Below are 17111 nucleotides of genomic sequence, written 5' to 3'. Positions count from 1 at the left end.
GGGAGCAGATCCTTTTGATATGTCGACATGCCGTACAATTATAGGAATGCCGTGTATGTAGCTAATTTGGGTTGATGATGAATAATCTCTCAACAAGTCAACATAACAGTTTGAGTACAACGGTGGCTGCAATATGCCAAGGAATACACCATCTTTTTTCCTCCTCCAACTTCATATCCACATTGTACACACTGTGTACGTTGTCTGTTGAACGTCAATTCTCCACTTTTAAATGTAAGTTCAAGAATTTGATGTTGCTCCTGAATCAACAGTATCTGTCAAAGAACAAAAACAAGGAATGCAATTATAAGAATGATTCCTTTTCTTTCTAGACCTAAGTATACAAGGATAAAACAAACAAGCTAATTACTTTTGATATTCCTTTTTTTAGAAAGCTCTTACTAGTTACTACACTTGTTGTGTTCACATTATCAAATATAGACTTCATCAATGGACGGCTCTAATTGAATACTTATGTTACCACCTAAGAGGTAAGTTTGAGTGTGTTAAAAGAGTTTTTTTTACTTTGCCAAAATACTTCTAGGTCTTGAGATGCTACACATGAATCTTTGAAATATTTCGAGGACTCGGCATTACAACATGGCATAAAGGAGATCCGCTTTTCAAGCGCCTAGCAGGCAGCAGCCCATGCCCACTCTGATTGCAAGAGCAGGTGTAATATGCTGCGACTAGGTACAAATTTGTTCTTACAGTCAGATCAATAATTGTGAGATTTCTTATCTTTGCATTGTATATAGGTTCCAGGCCTTTTCCATCAGGCAGATTGAAGACAGCATATATTACCGTATTTGTGAAGGGCATAAATGATCAGAGTTCGGATATCTAGTTCTGTAATGCGGCAGAATATATTCCTTCTTTCACTTTTTGCATGGCTCTCATTACCGAACACTGTAATCTGATAAAAAACAAGCAACTACGTGAGATATACCAGGAATAAACCTAAAAAAGTCCGTACTTTATGCAATTGTTTCTCACCACATCCGTGAAAAACCTAACTTATATTCTCATCACGTTTCTTAGCATCTGTTTCCCATGAAGTTATCCGGGAACAAATTGCAGTCTCTAGACTGTACTGCAGCAAATCTAGTTTCCTTTGTCAGTTACCAACTGAAACTTAAATCTGCAGTGCAGATACCTTCAGGCTTGAGATTTAGGCTGTGTTTGGTTGAGCTTCTGGGACCAACTTCGTGGCTACAACCGCATAATCCAAACCAAACAGAATTTTTAGGCAGTAGATTCTCTAAACGCAGCAACTTCCCGCACGTACAAATCATGCAGTCGATGGCATCGAGTTCAGACCAGCTTCGGCCGCGTTGGCTTCTAAAAATTAGACGAAAATTACCCACTGCCACCCACAAGTCATACCGTTTCGTTCGGAACAGAGCGAAGCATACACACAATTTATTTCATAAGCACCCAAATTTAAATTAAGGAACAGTTCTCACTGATACAACGTAACCTCTCATTATCACGCTCACACTGCATGTCGTCTGAACACATGATTTATAAAAATGCTACCTATGACTATGGGTGTAAATTTGTAGAGTTGAAGTTTGTTTGAATAATATGCAGTGAATAATAATAGGTCAACACAATGCTCAATTATATGTGCATATATTCGAATATTTTCCAGTTCTTTTTCCCCTCTAAAGCAGCGAATTCACAAAAATACAAAAATGAACCGGTTTAAATTATTTTCTTGAGAACACACTATGAACAACTATTGAAGATTTTGTTATGAGAATAACATCCAGGAAATTTGGGTCTCGAGACGATAGAGGAAGTGAAGGTAAGAGCATGCAAGCATCGCATAGCACAAATTTGTTCTGATTCTGAATTAACAAAATGATAAGTTATTCTGCATCAGTGAACACCAATTTGCAGTATATGTTGCTTTTATACGGATCCTGTGAGTTTTAAACCCCTTTGTTGCTTAGAGGATCGCGGAAACTGCTTCGATTCGAGATCAGATATGCTATTGGTCGCATTACCATTTTACCATGTTCCAACTTTTAGAACCATGAAAAAACTACTCATTTCCTCGAAGACGAACCCAAGTGTCATTTTGCATTTGAAGAAGGCGTCATGACGACGCAAATCTTGGACGGACGACTATGATACAGCTATTTGACATCCTGACCATGTACCTGGAGTTGGTGAGTTTGACAAGCAGGCGAAACACATTTTTTTCGATAAAGGATGCTTTATTACTTTGAGAAGCAATTACATCCAGCTCTGCAAACCAGGATGCACACAGCCGTTTACGAGTTTCAAGTCCAAGATGAATAACTAGGCGAAATACATATCGGAACGATGAATAACAGGCGAAACGCATGCAGAACTCACATCCAATTATGTGTACTTGTGTCTTATCCTTCATGGTTCCAAGCTGGCGAAAATTCGGGACGAGACTGAGATGTGGAGGAAGAAGCCCGCGTCATTCCCGTTGAAAGAAATGCGGCGCATGAAGCTGCACTCCGGCGTGGGATTTGGGGTGGAGCTCAGATCGATAAGAAGTTACGAACTGGGAGAGTAGGCGGCGCGTAGCAGCAACGGCCGGCGTGTGCAGTAGCATGGGTAAGCCAGATAAAATATGGTCCAATAGCAGCCCAAGTAAATATCTACGAGGATCCAATAAGGGCCCAAGGATGCTGAACCTTAGCATTTTTTCCGAGAATTCTTCCTCTTGCGTCTGTCTCTGAGCTGTGCCTATCGGCCTATGTCATCTCAAGGTGTACGTATGTCTCATTGTCTCCCCGCTCCATTGTACTGGTATAGTGGTATGGTTAATGGAAGAAACTATGGACCCTAAACAAAGTATCAGTGCTGAAAGTTGTTTTTTCAAACAGTTCCATGAATTGTTGTTAACCTAACAATAACCTTACGCCCTGTTGCCAAAAAAGGCACTCACTCAGCCTACGAACCAAGTGCAAGATCTTCTATTAACAAGGAGGATCCGAGATGAAATGGATTGATATCAGTGTACAATTTCCATATTTTTTTTCTTCAAAAACATAATTACTTTATGTGTCAAAAGTTTTTACCACTATCCTCTTGATTACTCCCTCCGGTCCATATTACCTGTCGTCACACATATCTAAATTAGTGACAACCAATATAGAATGGAGGAATTAACTTTCTTTTTGAGGCAAACACATGGAGTAACTAATAACTGGTCAATTAAAAAGGCTAATAGGTTTTTCTAAAGGACGCTTTATTACTTAAAAAGATTAAACATTACAACGAAGATGCACACATCCATACACATTGAAAGCCTCCAAGTTCCGAATTAAACCAAACGGCACAGTACAAGTGAAAAACGCAACCAATCCGAAGGTTACTCTGCCATCCATGTTGGGAAAAATTCTTTCAATGTATCCTTCAACCGTGTAGACACCTTCGTAAACAGGTCGGGATGCTCCACACTCTATAGGGACGACCATGAATAAAGCGTAGCCGTGCACCAGTACATAATCGACATAAAAGAATATTATTTTCATTGACAACTTTGTCATTTCTAGATAACCATAGTGACCAAACAATAACAATCTCTTCCACCCTAATAAGTAACTTGAACGTATTATCCACAGCATTAAGCCAATTGGCAAATATATTCACAACGCTACCTGCAGGGTATAAGGTAGAACCTATCTAGATGGATGACCCCATATAGATCTAAGAAACTTGCACTCGAAGAAAATATGCTTAACATAAGACACACTTTTTTACATTCATACCATCAATTTCGCTTCACAATGTTGTCTCCGGTGGATTACGCCTCGATGAAGATACATCGCAAAAACCTTAGTTTTAAGTGGAATTTCCATCTTTTAAATCTTTTTTATTGTTCGCTAGGAAATTATTGTTCACTACAAAAATCTGGCTGGATTAAAGCTTTGTACGGAGAATTTAATATTCTATCTGAACTCATCGGTACCCTGCGCCAACTGGACAAAGGACAGGCGCTCAAATCATTACATGATGCTAGCCTGGACAAACGAGATCACATCTAAACGTTACACTCGGTGGGGAAGATTTCAACACCATAGCAATCATATCACTTCTGTGATACACAATATTATACAAAGATGGATGTTGTTCATGGAGCGTGGCATTATCTAGCCATATATGTACTTCCTCTTGAGAATATTTTGCCACATCCCATCTTCGATAAGAAGCTCGAACAACCATTTACCTAGGAGAGTTCTGTTCTTAATCTCAGTGTCATGAATTTCAAGCCCTCATTAATATTTAGGGCAGCAAATCACACTCCATACTTTTTAACATTGTGGCGGATTTGCATGGGAGATAGCGGGTCGCCTTGTCTTAGCTCCTTCTCTATCTGGAAATATTTACCAATGTCATCACTGAATTTAATGGAAACAATACTCGGACACAGAGCTATGAATCAAATCATGCAATTCTGCTGAAAAGCCTTTCATGCTGAGAGTGGAAAGACCCTTTAATCTTGTCATAGGCTTTCTCAGAATTAATTTTTAACATTACCCCATTCAAGTTTTTCTTATGAAGTTCGTGCATTGTTTCTCAGTCGAGGGAGTTACGACCTTTGATAAAGGCTATCACATGGTCCGCCACATTTTTTGGGCGTCAATATACTTGGGGAAATCGTAGATAATCTACTATCTATGAAAAAATAGATAGAATTCTGGCTAGTGTTGAATGGGAGGAAAAATTTCTGTTGGTCTCCGTTAGATCTTTAACTAGATCCGGGTCTGATCATAGGCTGCTTCTCATAGATTCTGGTGAACAAGCTTTTATTGGTAATAAAATTTTCATTGGAGTTGTCGTGGATGAAAAGGGAAGTTTTTTTTTGAAATGGTAGCACATCGGTGGAAATCTATTTCACATGGGGCAAACACAATGGAAACATGGCAAAATAAGATACATCACCTTAGACAATTTATTCGCGGTTGGGCTCGGAATTTAATTGGTAAATACAAATTTGAAGAAGAACGACTTCAAAATATTTTGGATGTTCTAGATCGTAAAGTGAAAACAGTTCCATTAGATGAGGGAGAGAGACAATCCATGCGTAAAGAACTGATGACCTAGCAAAGCGGCGCCATGAAGAGGAGCCTAAATGACTTCAACGGGCAAAAGTTAAATATGTTTAAGAAAGGGGGAACAACACAAAATATTTCCACCTAATTGCTAATGGTAAACATCATAGGAAGATAATTTTCCAATTAGAGCAAGAGGAAGGTACTATTGTGGGTCAGGAAAATTTAAAGCATTATATTTCAGAATATTACAAGAACCCTTTTGGACTGCCAATACCTAGTTTTGTGGTTATGATTGAATGAATGAATCAGGATATAAATCCGAAGAGGAAAATTCAATTTTGATAGCTGATTTTACCAAGGAGGTGGTGAAGGAGGCTATTATGCAAATGGAAAATAATAAGGCGCCTGAACCAGATGGGTTCCCCTCTGAATTTTATCAAAAGTTTTGTAATATAGTAAAAACTGATCTGATAGCTATGTTTAAGTGCCTCCAAAATGGAGAATTACTGCCATTTCATTTGAATTTTGGGACAATCATCCTCCTACGTAAAAAAGAAAACGCGATCCAAATTCAGCAATACAGACCCATATGCTTGTTAAACTTGAGTTTTAAAGTTTTTACCAAGGTGGGTACTAATCGTGTCTCAAACATTGCTGAGAGTGTGGTCCAGCCGACCTAGACAGCCTTCATGCTAGGTAGACACATTCTTGAGGGTGTTGTTATTCTTCATGAAACCATCCATGAACTCCATAGGAAAAAATTGGATGGGGTGTTGTTTAAGATAGATTTTGAAAAGACTTATGACAAGGTAAATTGGTCTTTTTTGCTACAATCATTGCGTATGAAAGTATTTGCTCCTAAATGGTGTTTATGGATTCAGAATTACATTGAGAAAGGTAGTGTGGGCATCAAAGTAAACAATGACATAGACCATTATTTTCAAACTAAAAAAGGTTTGCGTTAGGGTGACCCGTTGTCTCCCATTCTGTTCAATATTGTCTTGGATATGTTAGCTATTCTGATCGCGAGGGCAAAAGAGGATGGTCAAGTGGCTGGTCTTATCCCACACCTTGTTGATGGTGGGGTATCTATTCTTCAATACACAAACGATATAATTTTATTTGTGCATCACGATTTGGAAAAAGCGCTAAATATGAAGTTTGATCTATGCATTTTTGAGCAACTGTCAGGTCTGAAAATAAACTTTCATAAAAATGAGCTTTTTTGTTTTGGGGAATCAAAACAGATGGAGAATGAATACAAATCTCTATTTGGCTGTGACATAGGTTCAGTACATTTTAGATACCTAGGGATTCCCATACACTTCCATAATTGAGAAATGGTGAATGGAAATTGGTAGAGGATCGGTTTGAGACAAAGTTGGGTAGTTGGATTGGTAAATTACTCTCATATGGCGATCATTTGGTTTTGATCAATTCGGTATTAACTAGTCTCCCTATATTTATGCTTTCGTTCATCGAGATTCTAAAAGGAGTTCAGAAGAGATTGCATTTCTTTAGATCGTGTTTCTTCTGGCAAAGTGATGGACATAAGAAGAAATACAGGATGACTAAATGGGATATAATTTGTAGAACCAAAGATCGGGGGGGGGGGTTAGGAGTGGAGGTTTTAGAACTAAAAAATAAAAGTTTACTATGCAAGTGGTTATATAAACTTTTAAATGAGGATGTCATGTGGCAAGAGTTGTTGCATAAGAAATACTTGCATTCTAAAACTCTATCTCAGATTTTAGTAAAACCAACTGATTCTCCGTTTTGGAAGGGTCTGTTGAATGTTAAAGATGAAATTTTTTCCAGGGGTTCTTTTGTTGTGGGTAATGGGCTCAACACTAGATTTTGGGTGGATGTCTGGCTAGGTGATAAATCCTTGGCAGAGGAGTATCCCTCCGTGTATAACATTGTTAATCACAAGAAGTCACTATGCATAATGTGCTAGCGTCACATCCTCTAAATATATGATTTAGACGAACTCTCAATGGAAATAAATGGGATCGTTGGATGCATCTTTTACATAGACTCATATTGGTTTAGTTACTGATACTAAGGATTCTTTCAAATGGCGTCTAACTACTTCTAGTGTATTCTCTATTAAATCTATGTATATCGATCTGTTGAACGAACATATGGTTTTCCTCAAGAATTATATTTGGAAGATGAAAGTCCCACTCAAGATTAGGATTTTCAGGTGTTTTTTTCTATAAGAAAGTGATTGTAACAAAAGATAAATTGGTTAAACGTAACTGGTAAGGTTGTACTAAATGTTGTTCTGTGATCAAGATGATAAAATTTAACACTTGTCTATAGCATGTCTCGTTACTAAGTTTATATGAAGGATTGTTCACATGGACTTTAATATAACTCCACTGTCGAATATTACGAATCTGTTTGGCAATTGGTTGAATGGGGTTGCGAGAAAAATTCAGAGCCCACATTAGAGTTGGTGTGTGTGTGTTTTGCTTTGGGCGGTTTGGAATGTGCGTAATGATTGTATCTTACAAAAAAAAGTTTCCCATTATTTTTACAGGTTATCCCTTGGCTACTCATTGGATCCATATGTGGTCTTATATCCTACCACATGAAGAGCAAGAAACATTGGATACTGAGTGCAACCAACTGGAAACGGTAGCACGGGCGGCTGGTGTACTGATCGCCGCTTGACATGTTGAGCAAAGACACTGCATATTGTTCTTTTTTAGATGGTTAATTTTTATTGAGACCCTTTGTGATCCATGAACTGTAATAAGGGAGACGGGATGTGCTTTTAATAATTCTGTTAATAAAAGTGGCCACATGCATTAATTAATGCAGAGGCTGGGATACCCCATTTCGAAAAGAAAAAAATATACCGCCACATGAGAGTTAATAGGGTAATGTTTGTCACACACAAAAAATGCCCATCTTTGTTTTGCTTAATCGAATCTCACTCTTGTCCAGCCTCTCTTTCGATGGTTTCTCGAGGGGGAAACAATTGCCTTTGGTAATTCCTTTCAGTAACAACAAATCCAGAGGAATAGTCTGGCAAAAACAATAGTATCCTTTGAAGTAGGTCCTATCGAGGAGATTGCCGTCCACCCTGGGGTGATGCTTGAATAAACTATGTGCGTTATTAACCAACTACTAAGCGTGCATGTGCAATGCACGTTTTATAATTTATGTGTCACAAAAACATATACCGTCAAACACAGTTTTCTTATAGTGTGTTATTTGCCAAGCCACTCTCATGCCTAACGATGGGTAGGCGCGTGAAACGCACAATCACAATGTATTATAACCAGTTACAAAAATATTCAAAAATAGAAATTAATATAACATTTATTCATGCAACACATAATTTAACATATTATGTTTATTTTTTGAAGGTCCATCTATGTATGCGATCTATGATGCTTCATTCCTCATTCTCTTCATACTTCAAATTATGAACAAAAAATCGCCTCCTCAGATGAATATCATCCTACATATGCATTATATAATATTATTATAAAAAATCATGTGCATCGTTTATACAAATAAGCATCGTTTATACAGATTTTCCAAAAAAAAAAAAAAAAACACTCTCACGTTCTAGTCTGTCCTCATCGCATCTCCTTCCCCTCACTCCTCACTGCTCTCCATGTCCCCCGTCGCCGCGTCGGCCGAGAGCATCGACTCCTGCCGCCTCTACCTCTCGCGTCCACGCTCCTCCCCCGGCCCCGTCCCTCCTCCGGTCCTCCCTGCGGCACACCGGCTCCAGCTCTCCCCCATCCCGCCTCCGTCTGACTGACGCCGCCACTTCGACCTCCACACTGCCCGGCCCGTCGCCCCGCGGTGCTCTTCATCTCCACCCTGCCAGCACCCTCGGCTCTTTGGCGGGTCGTCGGGCAGCGCTCCTCATTGGATCGCCGCGCTACCCCCAAACCAAATTCAGTCCAGATGCCGGCATGATCCGCCGCCGGGCGCCGGCGCCACCTCCTCGCGCGCAAGTGTGGGCCTGGATGCCGCTGCTGCGCCATCCGCCCTGCAGCTGTTGCTTCCAGAAGCAAAGCGAGTCTGGAGGAGCAACTTGTGTTTACTAACTTGGCCACATACAAATTAAAATGGTTAGTTATTTTGGTTCACTTGTATAATTCCATCAGGTTCAGTGGCACGTTAGCTTATAAGTATCATTTGCTTTCTCAGTCAGATTAATGGGACTTCTAGTTAGCATGGTGGAGTTTCAGATCAGAGATTAAACACAAGTTGAATAGAACAGTTGACATTTTACCTTCTGATTTGAATCCAAAAGCTTTGCATCCAGCACAGAATCAAGGTTTAAAAAAAAAGCTCAGGTTGACACCATGTTCGTTGATTATCATTATTAAGACCTGCAATCAGAAAACAAAGATTGTTAGCATCAAAAGTACCTAGGTACAACAGCATAAATGCAAATAAACCATAGAAGAACTTATATTGCCTCATCCCTCCAGAACATCTCTATAGACAATGTTTTTGGTACTTTTCCCAGATTTTTCAATGCCATTGTTAGGCTTGGCAATCCCCTCGACAAGGCAACATATAGCTTTGAGCCAAAATAAAAGAAATAATATACACGAAATTTCATTTGCATATATGAATTACCAGGCAAGCAAGGAGCTATTGGATGGATCAAATAATGTTTGATCTGCGACCATTGTGTCAGTTTGAATATCATCCATTGTGGCAGCCGCAGCTTTCCTTTTTAGGTAGTAATTTCTCTTATTCTCACGGAGAGTCTCCACTTGTTGGGGACTCATAAAGCAGTACCGAGCCCTATGACTTTTTTTCCGCTTCACGAAAATTCATCTGCATAGAACCTTCTTTTTGAGGACAATGGTGGGCTGACAACATATGCAAAGTATATATATAAGAATTTATGATCTCATAAATTATTATAGATAGAATAAAATTAACAGAAATCTAGCAGAAGTGTTTACCAGGGTTGCCAATAACATCCAGGAAACTTGTAAGCAAATTTCGTCCATACATAGGAGAAACGTCCATAGGATCTTGAAACATATGCTCATTGCCTATTTCAGAAACAATCATAGGAGACCGAACCATATGGTTACTGGATATTTGTGACACATCCATAGGAATCTTACCCAATTGCTTACTGCACTTTTGAGACACATTCATAGTAGGAGACTGAAACATTTTGTTACTGCAAATAGGAGACTGAAACATATGCAGGCCTTGATTTGGAGCAAAACAGAAGAAAGATTTAGTTTACGATATTATACGGAATTGAAAAAAATTAAAATCAGTATGTTACCTTCATCACAGTTAGATGGTGTTGGCCGATTGTTGACAACACGCGAATTAGTTAGACCATCTGTACAGATGAATGCGAACATATTAAAGATCCAATAGTAAGCATATGGATAGGAAAGCTGTTTAAAATTAATGTTTTCGTCTTTACCTTGTGTTGAATCAGAACGGCGGATGAGTACGTTTGTAATATCGCCTAAGGCATGCCGAACAATTACTGCTGACACAATATTTTCATGGAAAATGTTACATCATTTGCAGGAGAAATATACATACAACTTCTGACAGATATATTTTATTGTAACTGCTATTGTTTATGCTACAGAAGTATACAACATCATTTGTAGGAGAAGTAGTTCTAACTCACTACTACATCATTTGCAGGAGAAGTATACATCATTTGACAGGAGTATGCCCTAGGCTGGCGTGGATGGAAATTGGAACTGTTGGTAAGGTATGGCGGTCCATCTCACAACAATGCAGCATGGCGAACATAATTATGTTTTTTGCATGTCATATTGGAAAGATTTTGTATATCATGTATCACTTTTCATGAACTCGAAAACGCATTTTTGGATCTGATACCATATATGTTGTTTATTCCAGAATATACAAAATTGTAAGCCACAGATCCAACAAAAAACAGTGGATAAGCAAATACCTTGAGCTAAAGTGGACAACTGTGATTGTCTGTTGGAATTAACCTGTCGAAAAGCAGTGCACCCAGGATTGGTATCTCCAGGATCTATTATCCACATTGGTTATGTAATGTAATCGAGGAAACTAAAATTGTATATATGCGAAAGGTTTATATTGATTATAGGAACCTGAATTTTCGTTTTGCGGCGGCAGCGGCTTTTTGGACATGATTGACCTCGCCTGGATTGGCTGCGTCGAGTTTTGCATGGAGTTGGTTGGTGGTGTGCTCGGAGTTCCGGGGTGTGTGGTCTGGACCCGGGCGATGCAGGGTTGGCACGGCAGGGAGGCGTCCAGGTATGGTGATGATCTCGTCCAGGTGTGGATGCGGCCTGGGATCTGCAGCAGGGAGGGGTGGACTTGTGGAGGCTGAGTTGAGGATGTGCGGAAGTTACGGGGTGGGAGCCTGGGGCATCCCATCTAGGTGGGGAAAACAGTGGAACGTGGTGGGGAGAACAAATCAATCATGATCGTCTAATCCACATGGATCTGCGGTTGAGATCAAATTTTCCAACGGCACTTCGTGCCTTTATAAGTACGGAGTAGTAGAGATTAATCAAGTGAACTGAGAGGTGTCTGTGCGTGCTCCCCTGTTTTCTCTGGTGTGCACACACACCTTATCAGAACCTGAAAATGATAAGGCATAGGACATTTCCATGGTGCCTCCAAAGCCCATAGCATCAGCCACCGATCAACTAGCAGTCTACAAGGCCATGCATATTTGTTCTCCTTTTGTAGTGCTGAGTCTTCGTCCCCTAGATACTACTTCAGTTCGGTTTTATAGATCCAGCACTGACCTTACTAACTTCACAACAACCAAAAACAGTACATATCAGTATACATAAAGTACTGATGTGCTTGATCATTATCATTTAGCACATCGTTCCTTTCTCCCACTCATTAATTATCTGGATGAAAAGAAGGGGTCATCTGCATTGCATTTCAATGGCCGTCTGCGGTGAACCCAAAAGCACATAATGAGTTGTACAAAAGTCTCATCCGCACATGCATGAAGGACACAACCCACTGTAAATACTTGAACCATCGTGGGCACACAATCACCTCCAGATAAGCTTGCAACACAAGACGACGTTTCTGATTTCATTTTACAGTAGATTGGCGCAGCGCTGTGGAGATGGCTCCCTCCATATTCCTGGAAACCATCTTGAGTTTGCGGTCCTGTAGCTTCCACAAGTTTACGTTGTTTGCAACTCGACGAATAATATGGCAAGAAGCCAGCTGATATATGTTGAAGTACAGATCGCAAGAACAGCCCAGCCGGATACCACATCCGCTGCTCAAAATAGGCAAAGAATAATAAGATAGACGCAAGGCGTGGATTCAGGTAATACTTGATTTCACGCTTCCTTAACAGACGCATATGCTAGACAGTATGTCCATCTCTGAACGGCTAACTTAGTTTAGATGCCCCGATGTAGACATCGTCCCATAGTAACCGGGTTCAGGGTACGGTGGTCCGTCCCTCGTATCAGATTCGATGAACCGGAAACGAATTTGAAAACGCCCCGCGATTTGGTCAAAATTACAGCGGATTCGCGTTTCCTTTTCTCGGGATCGTCCCAGGTTCGACGACTTGGAGAAAAACAGCGAGACAGAAGTTTTCCTTTCCCAAATCGTATTAACTCCCAAGCCAGAGTCTCGAGCCGGTGTATCTTTTCATCTCCCATTCGACTACTCGTTTTCCTTCCACATCTTTAATTTTTCATCAATGGAGGCAACATAAATTCCAGGTTTCCTTCGATTTCTTCTTCCATCCTCTATAAGTACTCCCATCACATGGATTCTTTGGAGCATAGCCACGGAGAAGTCGAAGGAAAAGCTACAGCCTGCTAGATAAGAATCTGATAGAAAGATCTAATGGGAATTGGGATTTCGAGTATGTTTTCTTCCATGGATTTGATGATTTGATCTTAATCTTGCCCGTACCATATTACCGTACCGGATTCACTGTACCGAAACGACTCATTTCGTGTCCATGATGTATAAGATTCGATTAGAGATGTATGCCCCTACAGTTTCCTATTTTTTCCATCCTCCGATTCCCGTCCACCGTACCCTCCGTACCGGAAACATGGCAACTATGCATCCTCCTCTCTCTAGCATAAACGGTGTGGTTGGTTACTATGTTGTGACGATCGATATTAAGGCAACACTGACGGGAAATGGGTGCCTCGAGTTCAGCCGCTGCATTTTCCTTGGCAGCTGTGCCGTCTTTGCTCTATCTTTCTTTTATGGATCAAATAAGAATCACTTTTGAGTTCCACTGCGCTATTTCTAGAAAAGCGAGTAACTTCTGACTGGGATATAATATTGTACAGTGAATCTTTCTCCTCTTTGCCCCTTCTCCCATTACCCGGGGCTTAATGCTCATTTGGTTGGGATTGCCTTGATGTGGCTGGGCTGGATCAACGAGTTATCCACTTATTTGCCACATGCGGTGTATCGCCAACAAGGGGTGCAAGCCAACCAATGAGTTCAACTTGGTTTTCAGAACTGCTCTGTTAGTACCGGGATAACGCCAAGCCATGCACGAAACTAGGAGCACCATCCAGCCATTCGCCGCAAGATCCCCAGCCTTATTACAAGCATATTCTCTGTGACAGCCGCCTCCGTCCCCATACATTCGTACCTCACCAAAGTCCAGCCAAAGGACATCCACCATCATCCGTTGGTGTGCCTGATAGAACTCTAGCTTGAACTACTGTTTCTAGGCGTACATTATATATCTCGAGCCACCACGGATTAACAAATGCTAGGGACGTCGCACAACCGTGTATACAAATAATCCGCGATGCCTCTCGAGCCTAATCATTGGACAACATGCAATGCAACTATCATATCCTGTGTGCATGTTATCCCGTTCAACATTTGCACTGCTGAGTTTGGCCCGTTTCCAAATGCATCATGCACAATTTCACTAGTCTCTCACCACTCCAGTTTTATAACCATCGGCAGCCGTACGTTCCCATACATTGAACAAAACAGTACTAGTGAGCCCGACTTATCATCTACCAGAATATATCGTTCCGGTGAAAAAACAAATAGCTCGAAATTGTAGATGGTCTGCAGAAGTTAATTTTCTACCACACCTGTTGCATAGAAGTAGAGCATGGATGTTTGGATTTTTTTTAGCATACTGCATATGTGATGGGTAATTGACCGTTGAACGTTACATATATACTTGCATGCTATTCCATTGGAACATAAACTATTATCATCTTCTAGTCACTACGGGAACAACTTCATATGCCGACGGCCCCGTACCGTCGGCACAACCACTTCAACCGTCGGCACCGGCTGTGCCGACGGTGACCGTCGGCACAGGCTGGTCGGCACATTTCCGGTCGGGCAGCTCCCATCACCGTCGGCACAGTGGACCACCGTCGGCACACGCCGCACCGACGGGCTGGGACGGTGGCCGTCGGCCGTGCCACCGTCGGCACGGGGCGTTGGTCGTCCGCAACGGAGTGACGGCGCTGGCGAAGGCCGTTAGTGCTGTGCCGACGGTGAAACCGTCGGTACAGCAGCCCGGATTTTCCTGCATGCGTGGGCGCGAAACCGAAAAATTTCGAACCGGCAAAAAAACGCGCGCCGGGCCGGGCTCGTGCCGACGGTGTCACCGTCGGCACGGACCTCGCCATTTGGCACAGCTACGGGCCTGTGCCGACGGTGACACCGTCGGCACAACCGGCCCAGGTTTTTTCGTTTTCGCCATTTTTGCTCTATTAGCTCGGAAAATTGCTGAAATTGCACATATTATAATATTGAATGCCCGAGTAACATATATAGCACCATATAGCACAAAGATATCACCGTATAGCACCAAATCTCACAAATATAGCATCAAATCTCACAAATAGCACAAATATAGCATACAAGACCATGGTACATACACCGGATCCACTACAAAGATGAAGCGTGTCATCATGTGCTAGTACAATGTAGAAACTATGGTGGTGCACCACCCGAGTGACGATCTAGCTACGGTGACGAGCTAGCTCCGAGTCGGTGAAGTGAGGCCGTCGTATCTCGACGGTGCTCGGGGAGGTAGAACCACGACGAGAGCCACCGGAACCGAAAAATGCCGAGGTTCGGCGAAGCACCAGGAGAATGGCGACCGGGGTGCATCGGCGTACCACAAGGAGTGTCGTTCCCGGATTCTCCCAATCCCTACATGTTGGAGGGAGTTAGCAACTTAGCCATGTCACACCAAGTTAGCAACTTAGCCAAGTTAGCAACTTACCGGGGTCAACCGACGCCGACGCTTGTACATGATATAGAACTCCTCCTTGGACGGGAACACCGGCGTCGGCCCCGGATGAGGTGGCTGCGGGAGTGGTTCCTCTCGCACTCCAGTCATCATGAACCGAGTGAAACTCTGCAAGAAACGGGAGAGATTGCTCAGATTCAAACATGGGGACTTATGATGTTTTGCAACCATAGAGATTGAAACTTACCGCCATCTGGTTGCTCGTCCACTGGACATAGGCATCTTTCACAAGGTCATGCTCCTTAATCTTCTCGAGATACTCCTCGTAAGCTACTGCGTAGGCCTCCTCGAGCCGAGTCTACAATTTCGAAATAATGCGTCTCATCAACATAGCCATTCGGGAACAAGAGTCAAAACAGAGGATGAAAGTGTGGATGACTTACATCTACCTCTACCCGAGAACGGCCTGTAGTCCGCGAGGAGGTAGCGTAGCCGCCGGAGGGGAGGGTAGCCTTGATCCGCGTGAAGTTCCTCCGAGGCTTGAAACCCCCAGCAAGGCAGGCGGGACGTCCATGCGGGCTGGCCGGACCCCGCCGGCATCATCGCCACCTCGTCGACCGGCTCGGTCATCGGGTCCTCCACCTCCGGATGGAGCTTGGCGTACTCCTCGCAGTATCTTTCCTTGCTCTCTTTGGCCTTGCCGTAGTACCTCTCAGGCGCGGGCCGAGGCTCGTTCGGACTGGGCGTCACCGGCTTCATGTGCGTCCACGCTTCCATCTCACCAACTTCCCTCCCGAGCTTCTTCCCCCGCATCACAAAACAAATGTTATGCATATCATCGAAAATCAAAAAAATGCAGCTTGTTCCATTTTTATATGTACCGAACGCTCCCGATAGCGATCGGTGCTGCTGCTCCCCGCACTGTGTGTTCCCTGGTTCCCACGGTTGGCCTTGTTCCGGTCGCTCACGGCCTTGAAATCGGGGTTTTCGCCGACCCAATTCTTGACCAACTCCATGATTTCCCTCCATGATTTCCCGCCAAGTTTTCCCGCCCACCCTTTCCCGCCCATTCCCTCCCGCCAAGTTCTCCCGCCGTTTCAGCCCCTTGCCGGCCTATATATAGCCATGTCTTCTCCACTAACAGCACCAGCAACATTTCTCCCTTCATCGCTTCTCTCATCCAATAGAACCACAAAATCCTCTAAGCCGCCGCCGAGATGGCTCCTCGTCGCCGTAGCAACACGGGCTTCATCGGCGTTCGCCCGCGGCCCGCGGGACATTTCGCGGCTGAAATCACCGCCGGTGGTACGCGTGTGTGGCTCGGCACCTTCTACACGAAGGAGGCTGCTGCCCGCGCATACGACGTTGCGGCTTGGAGGTTTGGCCGGCCGCGCCACGAAATGAATTTCCCGGAGGTCGGGTCTCGACGGAAGCTCGCAGTCTCTCTACCGAGCCGCTACTTCGCTCACGGGGTGAAGCGCGGCGGTACGGGGCTGGCCAGCGGCGGATTGATACCACCGAGGCGGACGAGCGGTTCATGGCACGGTGGCGCAGAGACCATCCCGGAGACGTCGAGGCAACGCGCGCATTCCGGAAGGAGAAGCGGACGTACGGAGAGAGAGAGGAGGGCGGGAAAGCGGCAGAGGAAGGCCGAGGTTGAAGCGGAGTACGCCAAAGGAGAGGCGTCGACATGGGGGAGAATGATGAACGGTGGTCGTGGAACCTCACAACCACCGCTTCGGAGGACACCCCGGCGAGGATGAAGATTTCGACTTCTCCGATTAATATGTGTGTGTGTCGAGTCCGTGTGTCTAGCGGGTCATGTGTCGACCCGGTGTTAAGTGCTTTGTTCG

The 17111-nt window shown here is 43.2% G+C and overlaps 1 long non-coding RNA gene across 1 annotated transcript; it reads right to left on the bottom strand.

Annotated features, from left to right (window-relative positions):
* Positions 1 to 15408: 15408 nt before the first annotated feature.
* Positions 15409 to 15745, bottom strand: LOC124684801. The gene is made up of 3 exons (XR_006997158.1): positions 15702 to 15745; positions 15506 to 15616; positions 15409 to 15426 (listed from the first exon to the last, which is right to left on the bottom strand). It is a non-coding gene; the product is annotated as an uncharacterized LOC124684801 (long non-coding RNA).
* Between the last annotated feature and the right edge of the window lie 1366 nt (positions 15746 to 17111).

This window comes from Lolium rigidum, chromosome 1 (assembly GCF_022539505.1).
Source record: "Lolium rigidum isolate FL_2022 chromosome 1, APGP_CSIRO_Lrig_0.1, whole genome shotgun sequence".
NCBI lineage: Eukaryota > Viridiplantae > Streptophyta > Magnoliopsida > Poales > Poaceae > Lolium > Lolium rigidum.
The sequence above is the reverse complement of the archived record's forward strand: the minus strand, read 5'-3'. Positions and strand labels throughout refer to the sequence as shown.